The sequence below is a fragment of the Dreissena polymorpha genome, chromosome 2 (genome assembly GCF_020536995.1).
Source record: "Dreissena polymorpha isolate Duluth1 chromosome 2, UMN_Dpol_1.0, whole genome shotgun sequence".
NCBI classification, from domain to species: Eukaryota; Metazoa; Mollusca; class Bivalvia; order Myida; family Dreissenidae; genus Dreissena; species Dreissena polymorpha.
Window position 1 is genome coordinate 71100189 of NC_068356.1, and position 25998 is coordinate 71126186.

The window sequence follows — 25998 nt, forward strand, 5'->3', positions numbered from 1 at the left end:
CGCAAACATTGAAAATATAATGTCTTGTGGTGGAAACATTCTTTTTTTAAAGTTAGGCAGCACGCAGGGTAAAATTAAAGCAGTACACACAGTGCTCCAGCTAGCAATAAATAGAGGGGCGCTGCGCCCCTCTAAAATTTGCCCACTTTAAAAGCGCCCCTCTATTTTTCTGTCAAATGCCCTTTTAATCTCTATATTCCTGCTTTCAGGCCGTATAAATCGCCAGAAACATCGACATGAATACACAGATAACAGGCCCTACATGACTGCCTGGGGTGTATTAAGTCAACACATTGTGAACAAACAAGGCCATGGTTTGTTATCAGATCACGAATTAGCCTTTTGTTGCAGACGATAGTAGCATGCTGTGAAAGATTATCTCTGAGGTCACGCTTGGTTAGGCACAATCACACTCGAATGAAATCAAACTCAGCACTATTGATTTTTTTTAACTTCTGAATTCTCAGTCACAGTACGCAGGATTACAAAAAACGCATAACACAAAGGGGACACACAGCAACCATAAGTACTGTCTAAATGAGGATACCATAATAAGTTTATAATCCAAGCGCTGAAGGCACTGAATTTGTTCGCTGTTGTATAATCTTAGACGCAACTCAGTTTTTAAAATTATGTTATCGCTTTTTATATCGCAAGTTTGAAATGACCACAACTCATTCAATTTATAAAGAGTGTGTCTTAAAACACAGGTCGAGATGTGTGTGTGTTTTTTTGTCAAATCATTGATACCGCTAATCAGTGTGCACATGCTAATTTTATTTGACATGCAATAAGCCCCGTTTTCCCTGAAAGCAGCCAATATGTACAGATTTCAATGATAAACTCTAGACTGGCAAACGTTGTCTTATAAGCTGTTAAATACTCACTATGTAGTGTACCAGTGAGAATAGGCAGATTCGTCGTCTGCTTAAATTTAATGGTGTTATCCACACAGGCAGTCACGGGTTACGGTTCCTACCGTAGCTAAGGCACACTGATTTGCAAAATTGCGTCTGCATTATTTATGAGCTAGCGCTCACAAATAAAAACGGTATAAAGTGCCATTTACATTATGACGCCGATAAATCTATCAGTCTGCTCTGAAAGCGTGTTTAATATCAAAATAAATATAATTACACTTTAATCAACCATTGGAAATTTACGCCTTCAGATCATTTTTGATAGAAATGTCAAATTGTTCTATTCAATTTTAGATATTTACAATGTGGATATCAGCAAAAAATTTAACGCGTTTCACAACGGACTTCTATGAACGGACTAAGGGCGATTTCTGTTTCATGTTTGTTTTCATTTTTCGTTTAACGGCAAAGCGTTAACGTTTTTGACACACGATGACGTTATTTCGATACTAACGAAATATTTTATGTTTTCCGGGAGTTAACAGAGCAATATCAGTGAATTAAAACTGATCATTCCCTGTTTCGAACATTGATTATTAACAGTGAAAATTATTGAAGATTTTCACTGATTTTATTGTGAAATTAAGTTTTTTATGCCATGAAATCACTATTTAAGCGTAATTCTCCAGTTTAAATAATAAAAAAATCGCATGTAAGCTTTAATTAAGAAAATATTTGTTTCATTCGTTGGAAAGTCGATTTTAATTCACTCGTGATAATAGAAAAAAATATTTTCGCAATATATTATTTTCTATGATCACTCGTGAATTAAAATCGATATTCCACCAAAGCCAACAAATATCCTCTTTTTATTTTTATGCTTTCCAGTAGTTTATAGAGAAATGTCAGTGAATTTAACTTAAAATGAACTGTTTCAAAAAGTAAAAATTAGCAGTGAATGTAAAAAAGAATGTAAACAATAATGCAAAAAAGATCACTGGCTCATGAAAATTTACGAGTTACGTATTTAAATTTTTTGCTGAACGTAGTGGTTTCATTGGGAATTAAAATACAGGTAATGTGGACAGGTTACCGAATACGAATGCTGCGTTTGCGTAAATATAAAAAAAATGTTATTGGTGATCGATAAAGCTGAGTGCTGTTGGCCTTAATAACAGAACGCAAATTCGCCATTTTAACGTATTCAATCATCATTTATTGAAGTTACCGGACAGTACTTATCTAATGTACCAGCTGAAAAACCCATGAGCAGCAACCGATTCAAGTAATATAATGAACTGTATTCAATTTGTTATTTATTCAATACATATTGTTCTGAGATTTCCTGGGATTGTTTTTTGTTTGGGGGGGGGGGGGATCTATAAAAACAATGAGGTTGATAAAATACATCTCACATTTTGTAAATACATATTAGGTGTACGCCAACAGACATGAAATGCAGCCGTCTTAGGCGAACTAGGACGTTTTCCATTATCTATTATATGTAAAGAGAGGTCCCTTAAATTCTGGTGCAAAATTATTAAATCACCAAACTCACTTATACGATCTATGTACGATAAGAATATTGTTTATTTACACTAATGTACAACTATGCTGGACAAAAGCTATCTAAGACCTTATTATCAAAGACCTTATTAACAATTTAGGCTTTAGTTATTTATTGCATGAACATGTTAACATAACAGACCATTATCTAAAACTTAATCAACGTCTTCGAGATCATTATGTCCAGTCATGGAATGATATGATACGCAAAGTAAATTATATTATTATGTCAAATATAAAAAGGATTATACATTTGAAAAATATATGAAATGTGTTGATCATGATGGCTTTAGAAAAGCTCTAACAAGATTTAGACTAAGCGCTCATTCTTCAGAAATTAAAACTGGTAGATACAATAACATTGCTAGAGAAAACAGGAAATGCTAACTGTGTAACAGTAACATGGTTGAAACAGGATACCACTTCTTATGTATATGTACGCTTTATCAAGATTAAAGAATTAAGTATAAAGTTAACCAATCGTTTTGTACTGTCAACAAGTTCATATCTATGATGTCCAGCTCTAACTCTAGGCAATTAAGAAATATTTCCAAATTTATTTACAATGCTATGTTAAAAAGAAATGATTAAATACCTTGCAAGCTAGCTACTCTGTTGATTCTCGTTAACGTTAAAAATCCAATTATGTATTCACGTATTCATTTAATTATCCATTTATGTGAAATGCTTTAGTATTTAGTATTTTAGTAGTTTATCATTTCATTTGTGTGTTCATGTTTATGTATATTTGTTTAGCATGTGGCCAAGGCATATATTTGCTGATTTTGCCAATAAACTGAAACTGAAAACAAGCTGTTTCTCGTGTTAGGTCATTCGTTTGATGGCTAGTGAACTCTATGATGCCCATCAATGTTTTGTTCCCATCCAAAAAATCAGTTCGTCTGGCCTTGCAATTCATTTGGCTTTTGGTATGATTGTGTGTAGAAAGAAACACAGTTCTTTTTAAACACTTAATGCCCTGGTGTGCTGGTTGTTCAGTCATATTGATAAGTGAGTGAAAATAAACTATTTCGTCTATTGAACGTACAATCCTAAGTTTATTAAAGGGGCCTTTTCACAGATTTTGGCATAATTTGAAGTTTTTCATTAAATGCTTTATATTGATAAATGTAAACATTGGATCTTAAAAGCTCCAGTAAAAAATCAAGAATAAAATTTAAAAAGGGAAAAAAAGTAGCCGGTACCAAGGCTCGAACCAGTGACCCCCAGAGTCCTGGAGTAAGTCTGAAGTAAAAACGCATTAGCCCTCTCGACTATTCCGCCGGGTAAACACAGTTTAAGTATTTTATACCATATATAAGCAATCTTCGTAGTTTCGTAAATTTAAAGGACAACAACAGAACTCTCCAAATTATTCAATCGTTTCGCGTTGCAACGCTTTATAATTTCTAGGTTTTCAAATCGTCAAAAGATATATATATATATAATGGCTATATTGGACTAATTTGCGAATCTGAAACAACTTTTTTCAATTTTGTCAATTTACCAAACCGTGAAAAGATCCCTTTAAACTCTAATTATATTGAATAAATCAAATCAACATAGTATTAATTAGAATGCCTTCGTCCGGAATGCTTGTCTGGAAACTTTATTTTGATTTACCTTTAAGCGCTCTTGCAAACTAAATAAGTAAGCTCACAAAAGTTGAATGACTTGTGAAATATTGATAACTAATAAAAATCAGTATTTCTATTTGTATATGAGTATATATTAATGTGAAAATCTTTAAACAAACAAACTTATACAGATATATGAGGAAAAAACCCCAGATAAGCTGGTTGTTACAATAAAAACTAATGTGTAGCTCAACCCTTATTTTGAACAACTCTTGTATGTGTATGCCCTTCGACAAAAATACAACAACTCTTATGCGTTTTATAAAATAAAAACTGTGCTGTATTAATTTTACAACTGTTTTTACAAGATAAACAACTTTGACAGACCATGTTTCTATATTTAATGTACTCTCAGTACCTCCGGTTTTATATTGCAGCAGCAACTATGACCCTCGTTTATTGCCGTAAATAATTATTTTCTCTGACATTCACTACACCAGTACATTTCCCAGAACACTAGATCCGCATTATAATATCGCCGCAATTAAACTGGTAATTCGTTTAAAAACGCAATTTATTATTGCCGTATTATTAATGGATCACTTTGTTTGCACAACTCGTGTGTTACTACTAAATTACGTACATTTACTCAACACATGATACGTCAAGTTATGCGAAAAGCTTCTCATTTTTTATTGATGGTATTTTTAATTCGTCCTTTATTGGCGTGTAAATGCAAATACATAACAATAGATGAAATAGCACTGAGTCCATTTGAAAATCGCGCATACACTATAAACACCTTATATTGCAATACATTGTAAGATTTGATGTTATAAATTTTTGATGTGTGACTGATCTGTTTCACGTTTGTAATTGTTTTGTATTTTACAACCAATCGTTATAATGGCGTTGGATCTATTCAATTAGAAATCTAGATAATTAAATGTGGCCTGTTCTTTCTAGGTGAAAGCAGTAAGTTAAGAACCATGTACCTAAATACAAACAAAGTGACTGTTTACGATTTATTTTCACGTCAATAAATTAAGAATATTATTATTTTAATAAATATGAACGTGTGTAAAAACATTGTATTGTTTTTTTTTCTACAGTGCACCAGTAAATACTACTTAAGCATAATTAAACGATGCTATTATTAATTTCGGTTACTGTGGGACAGAATGAAACACTAACATTAATGAAATTATTTGTTTACACAGAAGTATTACAGCTTTGTTTTCTGAAAATAACTCGTAATATGATAGTGTCGAGATAAAAAGATAAATAGAAGTTGCATCTCTACTGCTGCCTAAAAATTAATTACGGAAAAACGGACAAATATGTTTATTTGTGCTAACCGTTACTGTATTTGAAATTTATAGGGAGTACAGCATTCAATGGAAATTTTAATAATAAGAACCCATTAAACAAAATTTAAATATCTGTCTATTGTGACCAAAATCAATCGTTTATCAGAAATGAAAAAAACATAATTGTTTCAATTTATTCGCGTAAGAATAAATTGTCTAATTAAACGCAAAATATATTTTTTATCGAGAAACTCCCAAACCAGACCCCTTCTTTCTGGAATGGCACCCAGTCAACTGAAATACTTAGACTCGTCCACTACCTTTTAACTCAGCGCTCGCCCAGAATGTACACATTTCCACATTTCCACACCCTCCTTCCCACCAAATAACTCACTATAACGCGATGCTTGTATGACTTGCTATATTCCATTGTTGTCGTGTTCTGCAACATATCTTACATTGTCTTCGCTGGGACTTCACAGCTTTCGGAATACCGTCAGTCTGTCAAATGGTCTACAAAGTTCAGCCGCTTTCGTCAGGATCCTGCTTATTTATTATACCACTGTTTGAGAACACATTATTTGTTTCTTGGCATTGTTTCGATTAAAGCGCTTGTCGCGGGGCTAACCATGTACTGAAATTTTCCGCCGGACATTGTTTTGATGGGCACATTTTCCGCTTGTCACGGATAATGTAATACGACTTATGTAATAATTCTCGAGTGAATATGTGTAAAACAACTGGTATCAATCTTGACATTTATACTCCAAACCTCTTCAATAATAAATGGTGTTGTTACACGTGCTTGGTGCTTCTCGTTGAATAATTAACTTATTAAGTTCATTGACAGAAACATTGCCAAACATTAAAATTAAAAAATGATAACAATGTAAATCGTATCGTTATTTGACAATCTTGACTAAAGAATGGAGTCAAAAAAAATGGAATGAAATAACAATGTGAGCAGATATTATATTATTAAATTATATACTGCCTGTCGTATTTGCATAAATTGCATAAATCCTGAGAAAATTAACTTTTAAATCTACCTTCGTTAAAAGTCATTGCAAAATTGGTAATGACTGATTCAAGTAATGCCGTTCTTAGTTACATTTAATTCTTTTTTTGTAAATCTTCTAGTGTAATGGCCTGTTATAGTTGGTTTTCAGCACAATTATCTTATTTTTCTTGAAGTTATCACTGGAATTACGTAGGTTAGACAAACGTTTCCATGCGGCCTCGAATAGAGTCAGACACTCAAACTTCCACTACACATGGTCAACCTGTTTTTATAATTAAGGCACTGAATTACATACAGAAAATTGTAATTTCAAACACTACACTGGATACATTATATATGGTAGGTTTGTGTTGAGGTGTGGGTCGTTTTTCAGTCGTGGGTATAGAGATCGCGTGAAATCACTTGATAATATGTTCTCACATATTGCAGTTCGTTCCGGTTAAAAGTTTTAACAAATTCAACATCGTTTTTTTTAAATCAAATTTGAGGCAAATATGGGTAAATATTGTAATTCAACATATCTCTATGCGTTAAGGGGCCGTCCAACAGAATTTGGCATGTATTGAAGCATGTAATTAAATGCTTTATATTGATAAATTTAAACAGTTTACCTAAAAATCTCCAGTAAAAAACAAGAATACAATGTACAAAAAGGAAAAAAAAGTAACCCTCAACAGGGCTCTAACCACTGACCCCTGGAGTCCTGGAGTAAAGAGTCTACCGCCTAGACCACTCGACCATCCATGCTAATGCATGTATTTTTTACCAAATAAGCAATCCTCGTAGTTTCCCAAAATATAACGACAACAACAGAACTTTTCAAATTATTCAATCGTTTCGAGTCGCACGACGCCTTATATTTTTTAGGTTTTCAAATCGTCAAAAGATGCATATAATGGATATCTAAGAGCTTGATAAATGGTCAGTATTACTATTTCCTAAAAAATATCATAACAGAAACGAAAATTTGCGAATCTGAAACAACTTTTTTTAATTTTGTCAATTTACCAATCTGTTGGACGGCCCCTTTATTATAAAATACAACATTCTTTCCTCCTTTATGCATTGTTCATTATTAGTGCTTCTTAGTAACAAAAACTCGTTTATTTATTAGTATTGTCCTGGATACATTGTCTGTTGACATTGTTTCATAAGAAATTCACCTCCCCTGCGATGCAAGTTTTAAAGGGACAGTCAACCACGAAAGACGAAAAAAGAAAAGTTCTAAAATACCTATTTTATACAATTATTAGTTTAGATTGATTAAAATATCACGACTGGTATATTACATTACTTGAAAAAAGTTCATATTTTTATTATATTCGGTAATTAAATTTCGTGATGTTAAATCGAAAGTACATCTCAAAAATAGGTGACATAACGATATACACACTGTAAATAACGCAAGTATATATATATATATATATATATATATATATATATATATACAACTGGCTACGCATGCAAAATTTGCTTTCCTATGTTAACTACGTGACGATGATGATCAATCTACTTGCGTTGTTAATAGTAAACTGGTAGTTACCTGGTACACATACCCAGTAAAATTGTATTACCGAATATATATATATACCAGTCGTGATATTTGAATCAATATAAACTCATAATTGTAAAAACATAAGGTATTTTAGAACTTTTCTTTTTTCGTCATTCGTGGCTGACGGTCCCCTTAAGCAGTGTCGGTAACATTGATATTTAGTGTTGCACTTGAAGTATTGCAGAATTTCTCTAAAGATACCAATTTAGGTGGAAACGTGGCGCAACTAGCGAACATACTGTTCTGTTGAACAAAATAGTATTATAACATCAATAGCCATATCAGTAAGAAAGGGATTAGCGTTTTTTTTGTGTTAAAATTCGCTTTATGACTCGACTTAACTCGCTGCGAATCCCGAGCGTATATTTAAACGAAATAAATTGTAGTAACTTTCCTGCTGACATTGCTGAAAAGTGAGCGGCCTTTATAAATTAATACAAGTAAAAAAGTATATAAAGGTTACATTACACTAAATCATTGTGTATCCCTCCGTGGTCCATTCGAAAGTAGTGCCTATTTCTAAAGAGTTCCTCTTCTCTTCTTGAATATAAGCCATTTAACAATGTGAGACATGTCTTTTGTGGTTATTTGTAACATCCTGTATGTGTCTGGAGTACTTTGATGCCTTGGATTGGAAGCTAACTTATAAGATGAACGTTTGAGGGTGTGTTTTCTATTGTGTGGGGCTTTTGTCGAAATTAGGATTCCGAAACACGTTTTTCTACGGTGGGTTCATTCGACAGCGATTTACTTTCTTAGAAGTTGCGAGACGGTATGTTTTTGATTGCAATTATTGGAAGATGACAGATCCATCTTTAAAATGATACCAGGCTCGGAAAATTGATACGTCGGAAAGGCAAGAAAAATGCTGTGAAAGTTGTCAGTTTTGTAATGGGACCCTATGGGAATCGGAATTAGTGTAATATAACCTTTAAAAAGCGCATTTACTGCAATGTCAAGGTCACATGGATTCGTCTGCAAGCGAGACAAGTAGAAAATGAATTTTAATGAATGTTTTGATGATTTGGGAGCTAAAATGGATGAGAGATGTCAATATTTTGGTCCAAATGGATGTTTTAGGTGGTTTTGGACTGTTCCGGATGGGTGGGGGACCTGGTATGGACAAGTAAGGGTAACATTTCCAACAAATCTTGAATGTAAATATTATTATGTCCATAGATTGAAGTTTCAGATGGAGAGCAAGATGAAAAATATGCCAAATTACATGCATGCAACCCATTTATGCCATTTTTCTCTTTGTTTGTAGGCCTGACCGTTTGTCCTTGAGCCGTAGATGGTGAACAATCCGCTAGCTGTCTTGCTCTGACTGGTGCACTGGACATGATTTCAATGTGAGTCATCATACTGATTGTTTAATTAACACATGAATTTCAGTTTGTTCGTTAAAGTACTAACTTAGCTGTGTATTTACAGTGGACGTAGTGCTGCGGTGCAGGTGGTAGACTAGGTATTTCCATATATACACTATGTTTACAGAATTGCGGCCAGTGGAGCAACATAGCTGATGAGTTAATAGTACTAGTTCTTCAGACAAATAACTTTATTTTCAACCTATAAAGCATATTTAGCTGTAGGTGGGGCCATTTAGCTGTAAGATCTGGCTTTTGTTCTGTCAAGCCCTTAGAGTAATGAATTTCAGAGTGAAGACCATAGCGCCTTTTCCTAGTCAAGTATCGGGCAGCTGTATGTCTTTTCAGAAATGCACATGTCTTCTTAAGCATGTCACTGTGTTTGCTTTTAATAAGATAGGCAATAAACTCATAACCTTTAGACAAATGAGCATCTGTAAATTCAGATTTCACTATTTCAGAGTCAGCCAGACCATGATTGAGCTTAAGGATTGTGCTGCGGATGCAGCCTGTGCAGTTCCGGGAGAAAGTCACTGTCTTGGGCAATGCGGTCTGGTATCAGGTAAGCACTATTGAAAGCCTCACACATTTGGGGGGTCTGAAGCCTTGTGCTGTCAATGCGATCTGGTTCAAGTACAATTAGAATGCATTCTCAAAGCAGTACTTCATCAGATATGGTTATCTCAAGCTTACAGTTCGCGGGCAGATATGACTTCGATTTGTTCTTGCTAGCAGAAACCCTACAGGCCAAACTATGCGTTAAGCACTATTTTCCACAGCAACCCTTGCAGACAGAAAAACAATACTTAAAATTACTTCTGGCATTTAATTTCTAATTTCCTTTATATCTCTTTTGTATGTTTGTTTGCCCTTTTTAACTCTGACATGCCATCTTGCTCACATTGATGGAGCATACCTGTTTTTGTTTAGAGCCAAGTCCCCAGCTGCTCGAGTTTGCCGTGTCAATAATGAGAAAGCCATGGCATGATGTCTCCTCTATGTGTTTCCTTATCTCAGTGTTGAACATAATTGCCAGTTTCAGGGGCCTAAACATTTTATTTTATTAAAGGAATGGATGATCCTTGCCTGACTGCGGGTTTGTGTACACCTCAATCCGACTCTGTGTCCTGAACAGAGGCCGCAGTGATGCAGCGCTTGTGGACGATCCATCAACATCCTAAAAAGGTCAACACTACACCAAGCTGGGAAAATTGATCCTGATAGTCATCCCCAGGTAGTGGAATGAATGTACACTGAACTACAGAGGAATCACACCCAAATGACTTTCCTGCCACGACATTAGTGTGGCCACTCGCGTAGGAATTCCTTAGCAAACATGCTCTTTTGCATGGTGACTGTGGGCATTTTTGCAAAACTTACGCTTTCAACACTGGATTTTAAAGAGAATACTTAATAAAATGTCGTTAACAGGACTTATTTAATGAGAGAGACTATCTGGATGCGCATTAAGTGTCACTTTGTGTCGTAAGCTGTTGAAGGAGCGATTTGCGCCTTTTTAAGTGTTAATTTTGGGTAGCCGGCTTGTATCGGCTTGAAAGCTGCAAATTATGCCTCTCATCATAATAGCATTAATTTTTGTAATTGCAATGTGTATGTTTAGATTGTAAGTGAAGCTTTTAATAATAATTTTCTTAAAAAACATGATTTTATATGCTGTCAGTGAGTTTTTTATTGAAAAAAGTGCTTAAAATTTAAAAAAAAGTCTCCTATTTCATCAAGAAAAGTACACTGATTCATAATCAATACATTTATTTGGGCCTTTTGCTGATATATTGGTGAATTTCGCATGCAATGATACCAGTTTTTGCAATAAAAGTTACGCGTAACAATAATTGGAGACACAAAATCAGCTGTCGTCACTTAGACTAAAAATCATGCATTCCGACTTGACTGCGGCCAATTTAGTCACCGCTTTAAATGGCCATTTTAAGGCCTTTACCCCCATCCGAATGCACTGAAATTGCATATTCATTGTGGAAATAGTTGAAATCTCATGTGGAGAAAGTTTGAAAAAGATAGGACAAAGTTGAGTTCCCTTAAAGGTTACATTACACTAAATCATTGTGTATCCCTCCGTGGTCCATTCGAAAGTAGTGCCTATTTCTAAAGAGTTCCTTTTCTCTTCTTGAATATAAGCCATTTAACAATGTGAGACATGTCTTTTGTGGTTATTTGTAACATCCTGTATGTGTCTGGAGTACTTTGATGCCTTGGATTGGAAGCTAACTTAAAAGATGAACTTTTGAGGGTGTGTTTTCTATTGTGTGGGGCTTTTGTCGAAATTAGGATTCCGAAACACGTTTTTCTACGGTGGGTTCATTCGACAGCGATTTACTTTCTTAGAAGTTGCGAGACGGTATGTTTTTGATTGCAATTATTGGAAGATGACAGATCCATCTTTAAAATGATACCAGGCTCGGAAAAATTGATACGTCGGAAAGGCAAGAAAAATGCTGTGAAAGTTGTCAGTTTTATAATGGGACCCTATGGGAATCGGAATTAGTGTAATATAACCTAAAACGCCGAAAATACCCGTCTCTGCATGAACGTCGCCATCTTTTCTATCACGTGATTACCCCCTCTGATTAAGGTTACGCATGCGCAATTAATTTCCTTCTATATTACATATAAAATAGTTGTTGATGTTCGATATCAATTTTTACCATGACCAAGCGTTTCACCACTATATCATCATACATCATTGGAAAGATAAATGCATAATCTTTTGAAAAAATTGCATGCCATCAAATTCTATGTGTTGTAACTCAAAATATTTACCTTAGAATAGGCACACCAGTTTTAACACATGTGGAGGCGACCATTTTTACTCAAATAGTATGACCTACTTTCAAAGCCGGGAACCATCAACAGAAAAAGTAGAGTACAAAAATGGCTCTTTTACTTATTGCTTACAAATATACCTTCAAATTAATACCAAAACGTACCATTTGCATTCTATTTTACAAATCCTAGGCAGCATTCACTGAACAATGTGTGCTTTATATCAAATTGATTGCATGTAACCCTGTTAACAGGAGTTCCGGTTTGGGGTTATGTGACCTTAAGCGTACACCGGTAACCATTGTAAGAAGCTTATTTGCAATTACAAACCAGTGGGCTAGCCTGTTATCCCCGTGTTCAGTATCTTTTTGAATGAATTTATATTAATAGAGATCTTGGCTATATAAATGTCTTTTTTTCATTAAGTATTTACAAATGAACGCGTTGCCGATTAAATTTAAACCATCCAAATAAAAGTTAAAATGCAAAGATCATCGAATGGCACGAAAAGCATAGACATTGAGTATTTTTGCGATCACATTTGCCAATAATAATGAACCATTAAAGCGTACATGTTGCGGTCATAAAATTTAATGGTTCTGTTCGATACTACCGACAATCAGGCGAGTGACATTTTATTTGCCAGTGTCAGGAAAAAGGTTTGTCCCACATTACTGCTATGAATACGTTGTAATGCATCATTACTTTTATCTTTAGACACTTAACTAAAAACATATACATATATTTAACGTTTTAATTATTGGAAAGCATCTTATTTAGAAATTAAAACAACACCAAATATAATCCTGTCAGCTTTTGAAACTATATTTTCATTTTTGTTTTACAATTGCTGTGTTAATGAAGGGGGAAATACATGTTTTCCGTAACACAACGTATATATTGTGTTGTTCCTAAATTGTATACCGGGAGGTATCTGGCGATATTTCGTTTGGAAAACATTGACAAACCATCTTATAACTTATTAAAGTACACACCACGAAAATCATCTAATTATGTTGGGAAAACTGTAAACACGACAAACGCGATCGGAAAAAAAAACAAAAATTAACAAACTTAGTGTATTGCAACTGTTTTAAAACTCGTGGCTGATTATCCACGCAGGATGTTGTACTGGGAATAAGATGTCTCATTCATAATTCATCGCTGCGAAATTTCACGGTCAATCAAAAAGCATAGCCCATTTTTATTGAACTCGAGTTCCTACGATGCAAGTATAGTAAACCATATCATTCAGTTCTACTTGCTATGAAATAATAACACTCGTTTTAAGCGAAGGCAGTCTGTGAATTGTTCTCACATGATTACAAGATTAATGTGTGCGGTATCTAACAGATAATATAAGATTAATGTGTGCGATATCTATGAAATAATGTTCGTTTCGCTATCATCGAATCCCTAAACTCCACTTAATTTATGATTGGAAACCAATTCTCTAATGAGCAAATCATGAATATGTTGATTTGGGGGTACCAGAACATAAAGTGACTTAAATAAATCCACAATATTTAATACCAAACGTTGTATCATTGATATATAGTGTCACATTTGTTAATACGTTATTCTACATTCAATTGCATTATACAGATCTTGTTTGGATCGATCAAACAATTACGCAATTGGTGTCTCGATTGCACCATTAGCATACTTTTTATTGTTGAAACGGTTCAATCGTTTACATAATATAACGCTGTTTGCGATTAACGACATCTAATCAGATTTAATAAATGTATCAGCGAGTCCAAATGGAAATACAAATCATCGACATGTTAATGGCCGAACTGTATGAACTCGTTTGCATTCATACGTTTTTATTTAATCTATTAACAATCGTTGACTCGCAGATGATTGACAACAATAAATCATGATTTCAATCAAACTAAGTGCATTGTAAAATATCACCGTTAAATATAAATCGATATGTTCTTATTAGAGAGAAATAATGTCACTAATGAAAGAAATTGCCTTTTAACATATGCCAAAACATGATTGGTCGTTCTTGTATATCTAATCAAAATATCAATCACAACATACAACATTTTAAATAAATAGTTTGTCGCAAATCAGTTTGTATCATAAGGCTGACATTTCCTTTAATAATTGATAAAAAAAAACACTACAAACGTGAAAGTCTGAGGCTGTTGTGTTTTTAGTTTGTTCGCGTAGCGGACAGCTTATGTTGTTGACGAAAATTTCAAGTCGGTTCTCTGTTATGGTTACAATATACTAAATCTTGTTGGAGTGCAAGCTATACTCTCTAAAAACATGAACTTCATTTATAAGAAGACACAACTCTATTTGCCATGACTCTATTTTAGAATGTTTCTTTGTGCATGTGGTAGGGAAAACATTGATGTTTAACAGAAATTCACTCTTTTGCTTGAAGGTTGGAGGCTACATGAGAATTTGACAGATGGCGGGAAACCCTCATCCACTGGTACGAGGCCGGTAAATAGATGGCCGTAAAACAGTGACCGCTGATTCGTGTCAAGTTCTTTCTTGCAAAACGCATGACCTATCTTTTTATTGTTTAAATCAATTCGGCTTGGAGTGCTCTTTAAGAAAAGGTATGGGTATGAGGGCGTCTATGTGCAAAAAGTTGGATTTCATTTTGTGTTAAAGTTATTGCTTTCATATTGAATTTGTGTAGGAAATCTTTTGGTATATCGTGACTTTATCTACGGAAAGCCTACTACCCGCCACATCTGCCGTATCTGCGCGAGAAAGAGTTATTTAATCTATGCAAGAAGTTTGTGTTCTTCAACTATATTCAATTACAAATGGAAACATTATGTAAATATCGTGTTAAATGGAATATTTTTGAACGGAGCTTATATACAAAAGAATAAATAAACAATGTTTGTATTATACGTGTCGCGGAAAAGATTGTTCAATTCTCAATTTATAATACGTTGAACATGAGTTCAACAATAACTTCAGGGATACGATAGACACCAACAAAAATGCTTCATAATCGCTAAAACCGAACAATTAAATATAACAAGAATTATCTGTTTTGTAACCTCGTTCATGCTTCTACAGCGGGGTTAAATTTGATATTTCTGGGAAACGTTATTTTGCTCCCAACATATAGCGGCGATCTTTTGTATTTACGGGTGCTAACAACGCAATAGTAGAAGGTTAAAGTGATATTATGCGCATTTTTGACTGTTGAATTGAGCTGAAAAGAATTACAGGTCAAAAGAATTAGTTAAAATGTGGTAACTGACCAATAATCTGGAAATCATTTTGCTACCAGTTGTTTATAAAAATATATGTCATATTCGATATTTTACATGACTGTCCCAGTCTTCTAAGTCGAGACAGTTCCTGTCTTTTTATTATGATCGGGGTTAGTGTTGGTGTGTTGCATGAATAGATATCGTAGCAGGAAATTAAAATGATCCGTAAAACAAAATTGGGTCTCTGTGTCGTATGAAAGAATCTGCACTAAAACTAAACTTCGATTCACATCGTACATGCATGATCAGTTGTCAAACGAAAGTACGGTTGATATTCAAATGCATTATTTTTCTCTTTCCGGGATATTGTTTTAGTATGTTGTTGGTGCATTAACAAATATGAGTGTATATTAAGTGAAAATACCAAAAATAAACAACGGTTGCGATAGACACATATAAACATAGCGTATACTGTTAGATGCGCATAATATCACTTTAAGCTTGTTTATATTCACAGTTCTCAATTTATAAAACGTTGAACATTAGTTCACCAATTACTACAGGTATACTATAGACAACCTCAAAAATGCGTTATAATCGCTAAAACCGAATATTAAAAAAAACAACTAAATATAACAAGAAATATCTTTTTAAAAGGTAGTCGGCGTAAATGCTGACTTGGAAATAAAGTTTGCAATTTACGTTTCTAAATAAATAAATTGAAAACAAAAGTTTAACTATTGTGTGTGTTTTTTTAAGATGAAAGTCGCATATTCACCGCATGAAATGTGTGTTATCATTGTCAAACAACAAATGAGCGTAAGTAGATAAAAAATTATACTACGGGAGTGCACATCATGTGTCCTCACATGCCTTATTATGAGTATATTTCTTCACTATCGAACTATATCGTATGCTAATATTTGATTTAAACGCAGTTTTCTTTCGACACATTGAAATCACACTTCATAGCAGCGTCATGCGAAAATGGGTCTTATGCGTTTCGGCCAGCGTATCTTAAACCCAACATGTGCGTTTGCACAGTCTGGTCAGAGGCGATGATGTTCGCTATAAAATCACTCAATGTGTTATGGTCTCATTATGTATCTCCTTACCAGACTGAGAGATGCGCAGGCTGAGTGGCCTATATATATGATTGGCGCATATGGAATAAGACCCATTTTCGCATGACGAGGGTTATTAAAAATCTCATTGCGACTTGTAAATGGCACATTTAAGCACAATACTTTTCGATAGCAAATTGAATTCAAAATAGTAAACTTGTCTCGAATCAGCCTATGAACTATTCGAACATATTCATGCGTGTCTGATGTAACAGTCATTTATGGTGAAAAGCTGTGTAAAACAGCTACGCCGAACGAGAGCGCCGATGGCGTTGAAAGCATAGTTGCAAGATACAGGGAAGGTGCTGCTGAAGTAAATGTTTAGGTCAAAATATACTAAATAGTTTCCTTATATGTTTCAATGTAAAAGCGACAAATTTGAGCGACAATAAATACAACATTTTGCACAAAGAGACCCCCATAACCATACCTTTTCTTGACGGGCATTTTTAGCTAAATCGATTTAAGCAATAAAAAAGATATGTCATGTTCAAACCAAAAAAGAATTCGACTCAAATCAAAATCGACTGTTTTTGCACCTTCTTTTTTCGGCCGTTTTCTAGTGGATTGTAACCTTTTGCAGTACCATTTTTTACTTTAATCTCTAACTTTATCCTATTTCAGGTATTTAATATTGAACACCTATGCTTACCCTATCAATATCTCCAAACGATAAAACCAGAACAACAGTCTTAAGTGTAAAACATGCCTTTGAGGGAAATATTATGATTTGTTCAGACAGGGACCTATACAGTATAGTTCCCTGGTTTAGAGAGTACAGACCTTCATGACTCGATTATTCATGACTCGATTATTTAGTTTATTGTAACCTAAACAATGTCTGACATCACGAGTCGCCTCCCTTGTTGGTTTATGCTACCAAAATGTTCTATTTTTAGAAACGGGCATTCCAAATCGTGACGAATGTGAATGGTTACAAAATGACATAACTATGAAAATAAATGCGTAGAATTTTATTATTTCACGCATACCATTATGCAACCATCCGTTTTCTTTTCCGACTTGATACATTTACGGCATTCCATTTAATATTTTACAGACACTCGTCCAGAATTTGCGCGAATCCATTAAATTCGATGCCACATTTAAACCGTTAGCTCTACTCGTAACGTTAATTTCTGGCTCAAAGTAAATCATTTAAATTTCAATTAACACATCTCTATTACTTTCAAACTCTACTTCATTAAATCCATAGAAAGGCAGGTCAGAATCCATGTCATAAATCAGAAAACATTCATCGTACTCCGCTATTTTTTTACACATTTACAAAGAATGAAAGTGCTTTACGCCCCACTTCCTGTTGAGAATATGTTAATTTCGATTTATAGTTAACCAATGAAATTCTACATATCCTTAAACAAGGGCCTAATGAATTTGACCTCTCCAAGAACAGTAAACAAAGGAAATAGAAAGTAGGTGTGAGATCACTATCAACAAGAACAGAATTGTTTTACGAACGAAATTTGTTTTAGTTTCTTTAAGGTTTTTTCACGTAAAACGGTCTCAGAAAAAATCACTAAAAACGGTGTCAGCAATATTCTTGGAAGAAAACGTTAGAAAAACGTTTCTAAATAAAAAAAATTGTTAGAATTACCATATACTATATTAAATAGATATTTCGTCTGATTTTAAATCAGGTAAGGCATCATAATGGTCAACCGTTCCATGTCGGTTTTCGAAATGTAGCTCTAACATAAGCATAGTTGCGTAACCGCAACTATGCTAAAAAGCGCATTAGTGCTCTATAGTCTATACCTATGTTTAGGTCAGAGTTGTTAACACCGTTTTAACTACTAGTGTAACAAGTAATGCATAAACAAGAAAGCACGGGTCAACAGGGCTGTCTTTATTACAACCTCATTCGTGAGTAAAAAGTATTGCTCGCAGATTTATTTGTTATGTATGTTCATCAATTATCTTATTGTATATTTTGAATTTGTATATGGTGTCAAAAATCAAAAGTTGTGTACATTGAATTTTCATCATGAACTTATATTCTTAGTGAGATAGGTATTCGAAATTCCAACAATATTCATTAAATATGGTGGTGATTGCAAATTGTATTTATATTCAGTTCTCATTACCATTTTCTTCATACCTACTATGCTTTCAGAACGTCCAAAATGGGCCATGTTGTTGTTATTTTGTCTAAGTTATCTCTATTAAATAAATAGGATGATAAAAAGTGCTCACAAACCTCGACCCGTGCGTAATGACACACTCTTTATAAATTTGAATACCCCGTGTGTTCATTTCAAACTTGCGATTAATTTTGAAAAATGAATTGAGTCTTAAATTATGCAATAGCGAACAACTTCAGTGCCTTCAGCGATTTCATCTGCAACATACAATCAAAGCGCTAAATATACTTAAGTTGTTCACTAACCTTAGACACAACCCAATTAAATAAATCAAATCATAGTTTTTTAAATCGTAAGTTTAAAAAACAACAATATTTAGTCCGGCAGAATATCAGATTTTTAAGTTGAAAACATATTCCCAAACAAGAATCTGAATAATGCCGAGATGGCTTTAACGAGGGTTTGGGGAATCCAAGACGGCGTCCAAGATGACCGCCGTTTCAGAATTATGACCATTGTGGTGATGTTATCACGACCTTATAAAATTATCTGCATATTTTCAACATAAAATAAAATGGTTTTATGATACTAAATGTTTTAACAGTTAATTAATCGAAATAAAATTGCAGGCTATTTCCAAGAGGGCTGCCCGTATGGTCGCTTATGCAATTATTGCAGTTATGATCCCATTCCACACAATTGGATCTGAATGTCATGCTGTATGAACTTGAATAATTGTCTTTTTGAATTGCAATGTGTAAAGTACATGACATGTATTCACAGAAATCCCATAAATGTATTAATATACCTAAGCACGAAGCAATTCTAGACAAGGCAACAAAGAAGCCATATTTAAAATACACATGAACTGCTACCAGATTTTACAATATGTGCAAACATCATGTTCACACGTGAAGCACACATGATTTACACGATAAGTTTATTAAATTGGGCAAGCATCAGTTATACAATAAAAGCCATCATAATACTTTATTATCTTCTGAATATAATCAATGGTAAGAAAAACAAGATCGTATTGTACTTTTTAAAATAATTGTATTACAGTCTTGGAAATTATATAACTAAAATTCAAGATATGTGTGTCAATATTAAAACTGAAATACTGTCCTGCTGTTCAAGAAACAGGATTGTTCATTCAAGCGGTAAGGTGGGCGCGTATGCACGTGTGTGATTGTAGATGGGGTCTATGTTCGGTGTTGAATGTATGCGTATGTCTGTTTATGCATTTCAAAGTTAGTGCTCACGGGCTCATGGATTTGAAGTTGCATGTATTCAGTGAATTGCAGTGTAGTGTTTGTATGGGCAAGAAAAAATGTGTCTGTATTTGTTATTAAAGATGTCTCCAAAGCTAGACAATAGTGATCAAGCCTACATGACAGGAACTATGATAACTGGTATAGTAAAGAAACGACCAACTACCTTGGAGATTGATTTGTGTGTTTTTAATGAGCAATTCAAACAAATCATGAATCACTCACAAGCAATGTTTTCATGACGCAATCAGGATCTCCATCTATACACGACATTGAGGTTAGCGAGACCATTCAACAGTTCCATAATGTGATACTGCGCCTCGGTTGTATGAACGTCCAGAAGAGTTTTGTAGGGTCAAAAGGTTTATGGCAATTCTTTGGTGGGAAGAGCTGCTGGAATCTAAATTTGCTAGAGCCCCTAAACTCCTCAATGGGCAGACAAATCCACAAATTATACGGGCATTAAGAATGGTAGCAGTGAAATTTTGGGCTTGATTGAACTTTACCGGTACGCAGTTGTTTACCACTATCGACAAAGCGGGGTTTTGATGGCGGTAGCCCCCGAAACTACGGAATATATATATATATATATATATATATATATATATATATATATATATATATATATATATATGATAAAAAAGATTTTTAGGTGTTGCGTTAGGTGTTAGGTGTTGCGTGCTTAGCAACGATGAAATATAAAGCTTTTCCATTCTTTTTTACGTACCGGTAAATTGCAATCGTCCCAAATTTTGGAGCAAGGTATTAAGGTAGCGCACCTCTAATGATTTCCCGCGATTTCTTCGAAGGTTGAAGAGCCTACTATTAGGTGCCGTAGCCTAGTGGTTAAGGCGATAGACTGGAAATCTTTTGGGATATTCCCGCGCAGGTTCGAATCCTGCCGACGACGTATACTTTTTTGCGACGCGTTTTATTTATTTTCTAACGTAATTTGATTTAATATGGCATATAAGCTATATTTATTGTTAAATATGTTGCAATTTTTATGCACATTCTTCAATTATTTAAATTAATTCAACGTTATGGCGAAATTGGGTGATTTACTGTTGAAAATACGAACCATGCATGTTGCATTTTTATTTTTGTTTCAAAAAGTAAACGGTAAATCTGTCTAGTTCTTGGTATTTTTGCTGTATATAGTGTTTCTATAAAAACTAAGTTTAAAATATGACTTAAATGATACTATTTTGAATTTTATGACACTTTGTTTTTAACCGACCCAATTTTTACTTGGCTGAAATCAATTACATTTCATGGCGCTCTTCCATAGATAAAAATTTGTTAAAAATAAATGTCTGTAAAAGAATACTTATTTCATCTTGTTTAAACTTTTAACACCTTTACAGCATCTGTACACACCAACTGCATGCCCATATTTGGAAATTTGAATGAATTATGGAACTTTTATATACCCCAGGGGTGAAAATAAACTGGACAAAAGCCGAGCGTGGGGGTGGTTTTGAAAAAATCGGTATATTTTTTTAAAAAGCACGGAAAGCCTACCTACAAATTTGCATGTAGTTCAGTGAAATGATGCTGATTAAGAAAATAAATAATTAGATTATATTTAGATATGTGCCCATTAGAGGTGCGCTACCTTAACTGAAACTAATGTTCAGGCATATGATAGAAATTTATCTTAACAACATAGCATCTGCTCATGCTTCCATACTTCTTCGCTGCTGAATATTGTGACTGCGCGAGATGTGGCATCTAAAGTCAATGGGAAAAGTCTATGAAATATGTTCCGTCGTATGGCGCGACATGTTCATATGAACAGCTGTTATGAGATATAGCAACGAAACAAAACCTCATGTACGACAAAAGCTCAAATCCCCTCACATATTAATTTTTAATGAATCTGTGAAGTTTCAGGTAGGGAAACTCTATAACCATCAACGGTTGTCATGATACACAAAGATAACTTTAGCATTATTCACGCACCTTCTGGTCAAGTACTGACGAGAACGCTACCTGTTTATACCCAATGACCATCGCCCAGAGATACCCAAGTATACATCCAATTGACTGGCTTAATACCAGTCAACCACAGATAACCAGGATACCAAACAGATACCCGATTGATATTGAACGCACACATACTACTAATCATGTAGATAAACCCCTTCCACTATATGACGTTATCAGATAGATAAGTGCAGCCAAATCAGATATACAAAGCAGCTGAATGGACTAAATGAAATGTAAATATGCTTGTTGTTAGTTTATTTTGATATGCATGGATGTATTCAAGTTTATCACACTACGTAGTTAGAATGTAATACGCTGCATTTGGAACGAACAGAACAGAACAGACAGTTTATTTTGACTTATACATACGACCATCGTATTTAATGCATACACTTATAAATAAAGTACTGCGCCGTATCAAAAATATAAAAAGTGTAACCAAATCAATGATGTAATATTATAAACATTGGAAACAATGATTTTTAAAAAAGAAACATACTTATTTTAAAGGCAGAAAGGATTCCTTATTACGTTTAATTGAATATGTTAAATATGATATAATTTTAACAACAATTACAAACATGAACAATTAATTATTTCACATAGTATTGATGACTGAAACATGATACGTATACTTTTTTCATGGGAAGTAAAGAAAACTATAAAGTCAATTAGTAGTATTTATAATAGCATTTCGTACAGTTAAAGCTTCTTTAAGATATTAATATACATAAACAATTTTAAATTAATATGCTGATGTCAATAAACTATGGAAGTTTACAGCAGATGGGTTCATATAATAAAAACGTTTAATGATTTTTAGACGTAGTAAACGGAAGCATGACCACACAAAAATGAAATGGAATTCATCCTCTATATCCCGTTGATTACAACAAAGGCAATACAGTTCTTCACGAAGGATATTATTGCGTGAATATCTTCCGGTCTGAATTCCCAATGAGTGGGTAAAAGCCCTTAATTTAACAAAGTATAAACGTAGACTGTGGTCAATAAATCCATGTAGTATTCATATTCCATAGTAATTTAAAAAAAAACTAACTATATACTACAACATTATATGTGTTTATATTCACATTCAACAATCTTTTGCAAATTTTTTAATGAATGCCTTCGATCTTTTTTGATTTGGTAAAACATCATAATTCAGAGGAATAGCGACATAAAGACCTTAAAAGGGAATCAAGCAACTGACAAAAAAGTTTGGCATAAGATCATAGTGCTTACATTTATAAAGTAAAATATTCATAGACTTAAGGGCTTTTCCAACCAAATGTTGTTGATTTAAAGTGAAACTACCAGTGTAGTTAATAAAAGTGCCGAGATAATTGAAATTATCGACGATTTCTATATTAAGTCCATTATATGTCCATTTGTCATTTTCTCTGATTTTATCCTTTTTGCGAAAAATAATTGCTTTTGTTTTTGAAGAATTCAGATTGAACCCCAATAAATTAGAATACTGGCAAAGGTTATCTAAATGGTTCTGTAATTCTTCTGGTAATTAGCTTAAAATAGCCATGTCATTTGCAAACAATAATTTTTTAGGTTATGACGTCTATATTTAAGCCAGGCAATGTGCTATTTTGTACAAAAAAAGTTCCAAATCTTCTACAAACAGTGAAACAATACGGCGACTTAACCCCCTCCCCCCCCTTGTCTTAAACCGACAGCAAAACTTAAGTATGCAAAAAATGTTGTACACGACTTAACACAAGATGTAACCTTTTCATACATATTCTTAATTATTCTTAATAATTTGCCTTTTATATCAGATTTGTATATGTTTAACCATAATGCACTTCGATATATATGCTATCAAATCATTTCAGCCAATCAGCGTTTAAAACATAAATACGTTTTTTTCATATTAAACATGTTGAACAACAGACATTATGATATAAATAGCACCAACATTTGAACATCCCTTTCTAAATCTGAATTGTGCCTCTAAAATTTTAGCATTATCGTCACAAAACAATTCGATACGTTTGTTTAAATGACTGTTAACAACTTGGAAAAACAACTAACACGTTCGGTCAGACGAGAGCCGACCTAGCATATCTACGAGTTCGCGAAGTGTTTTCTTGTAGTTTATGTTGGCAAGTTGCCGTTCATGGTCATTTTTCGTCACGAGGCAACCTTTCGTAACAAAATGGTACATCGTTTACTAAAATCGACCGCCATTTAGGCACTTACTGGCTTAAAAATGTTGATGTAGGTGATTTTCCTGAGTCAAAAGATACCTCCCTTGTGTATATATATTATATATCGGGGGACTAACTTACGTCTCTTTTCGATGACGACTTGTGGAAATTGTTAGAACACTATATTCCTGTACTCTCTCAGACAGCTGCGCCGCATGGATGTCAGCACCATCTACCTTGACCTCGAGGCGCGTCACGCGCTCTTCCAAATGTTTCACCTTATCCTACCACCCATAGCTTGTGTTAGATATCTTCAGATATTTACATAGTCCGGTAAATATTCGTTTAAGCATTCTCAGGATGTATATAAACCTGACAAAACATCTGTTTTAAACAAAATAAAAACATAACAAATACAAAATATGTATCGTATCTAACCCTCACTGGCGGACATTAAAATCTTTGAAAAAAATCGTATTTTCTTGTACATATACTGTCACATATGAAAACATGCTGTTAAATTAAACATTTTAGGTGTTGGAATTTATTCCCATTTGATAACGGTTGATTATCATTTTATTGTTACAACAGTTGCACAGTTTCGTAAAACCGCTCCTGAAAACACATTTGAACAAATTATTTATGAACATTGAGAATTAAATTAATAATGCATAACGGTTAAATATTGTTGAAATATGGTTTGATTAAAAACAATTTAAGCAATTTCTTCTTATAAGACCTATATAGAGCGGTAGGAGCTTTAGTTACATATTATAGGTTTGTGTGTGTATCGTGTATTTAAACCATTAGATGATCGTATTAACTTTAATTCGACTGTTGGTTACAAGAGTTAAAATTTTGTTACGGCCAATTATGTGATGTTATGTACTTCAGATTATTACTTTATTATACCATAACATGTTGTTTTATTTTAGTAAGTTTACTTGGTGGGGCAAGTCTCGGGGACAACCTTCTTTATACCATAATGACGGCATTAAAATTCCAATATTATAAATTCTTCTGAAAGGGGAATTCTCCAGACTCAACTTGTATCGGGTCGTGCCAAGTAGCTGTCTTCATTAAGAAGTTTTATTCACAATCCGGAAAAAAGCAGGAGAACTTGCTAAACTGTGAACATTGGTTTATTACTTATTGTGTGTAAATGAAATATAGCTTTAACTTCATTACCAGAAAGGTTGGGAAAATAAACTGAATTAGAGCTATTAATATAAATCTGAGATGATTTTTTTCTTTTCAATCTCAAATAATTCGAAACTTAAAAAAACTTTGTATCGTGTATCAAGTAAAAATAACAAGATGCTTTAGGAACATTGTTAAAAGTTTTCTTACCGTCTTCGCAGATGTGTATTTAATTGAGAATAATATACGATACTCATTGAACTAAAGTTTGAACATCATTTACCTTACGAGTCTGAAAAAGGACAGACTTATATCGAAAAAATGCCCCCGGTTGAAAATAAAAGCATCGTCACATCCCTTATTCTCATAGAATCGGCCTTCCTCATTGTATCGTGCCTTTGACGAAAACCCCTCAAAAAGTGCTGGGCATTTTCTTCCATTTTAAGAAGTTTTAATTTATTTTTGCTTTTATACATGACTATCACGACGATCTTGCTCATGATTTCCGAATTTCATTTGAAAGTATGTTAGTTTTATTCCAGGCCGATATTATGATTACGCATAACCACAGCCACTTTTTTCTTGTGTGCATTTTTGGTGCGGGATGCGGCGCTATATTATATGCCCGGAAAATGTTCTGACGGTTTAATAAGGGGGGTGGGGTTTTAAAAAAGACCCCCCCGCTAATTTTGCCGGGCGTTTTATTTTTCTGACAATAAGGCATTTGATCGCTACATGGATGGACATAAAATTTACATTACAATTTTTTGTATAAATAGCAGATGAATGCTTTACTGAGTCTAAGAACGTTCGTTCGCAAACATGTCGTTGTATCAGAGACTTCAATCGTTTAAAAACATGCCTTCCCATTTCGGCGTGTCAAAGGAAGACCTGGCTAGCCAAGGGTTCATCTACGACACTTGTGTAATCTCCGAAAATA

General features: G+C 34.0%; 1 non-coding gene across 1 annotated transcript; it reads left to right on the forward strand.

Moving 5' to 3' along the window:
- Nucleotides 1-20589: 20589 nt before the first annotated feature.
- Trnas-gga (transfer RNA serine (anticodon GGA)) lies at nt 20590-20671 on the forward strand. Its single transcript has one exon. It is a non-coding gene; the product is annotated as a tRNA-Ser (tRNA).
- The last annotated feature ends 5327 nt before the right edge of the window (nt 20672-25998 follow it).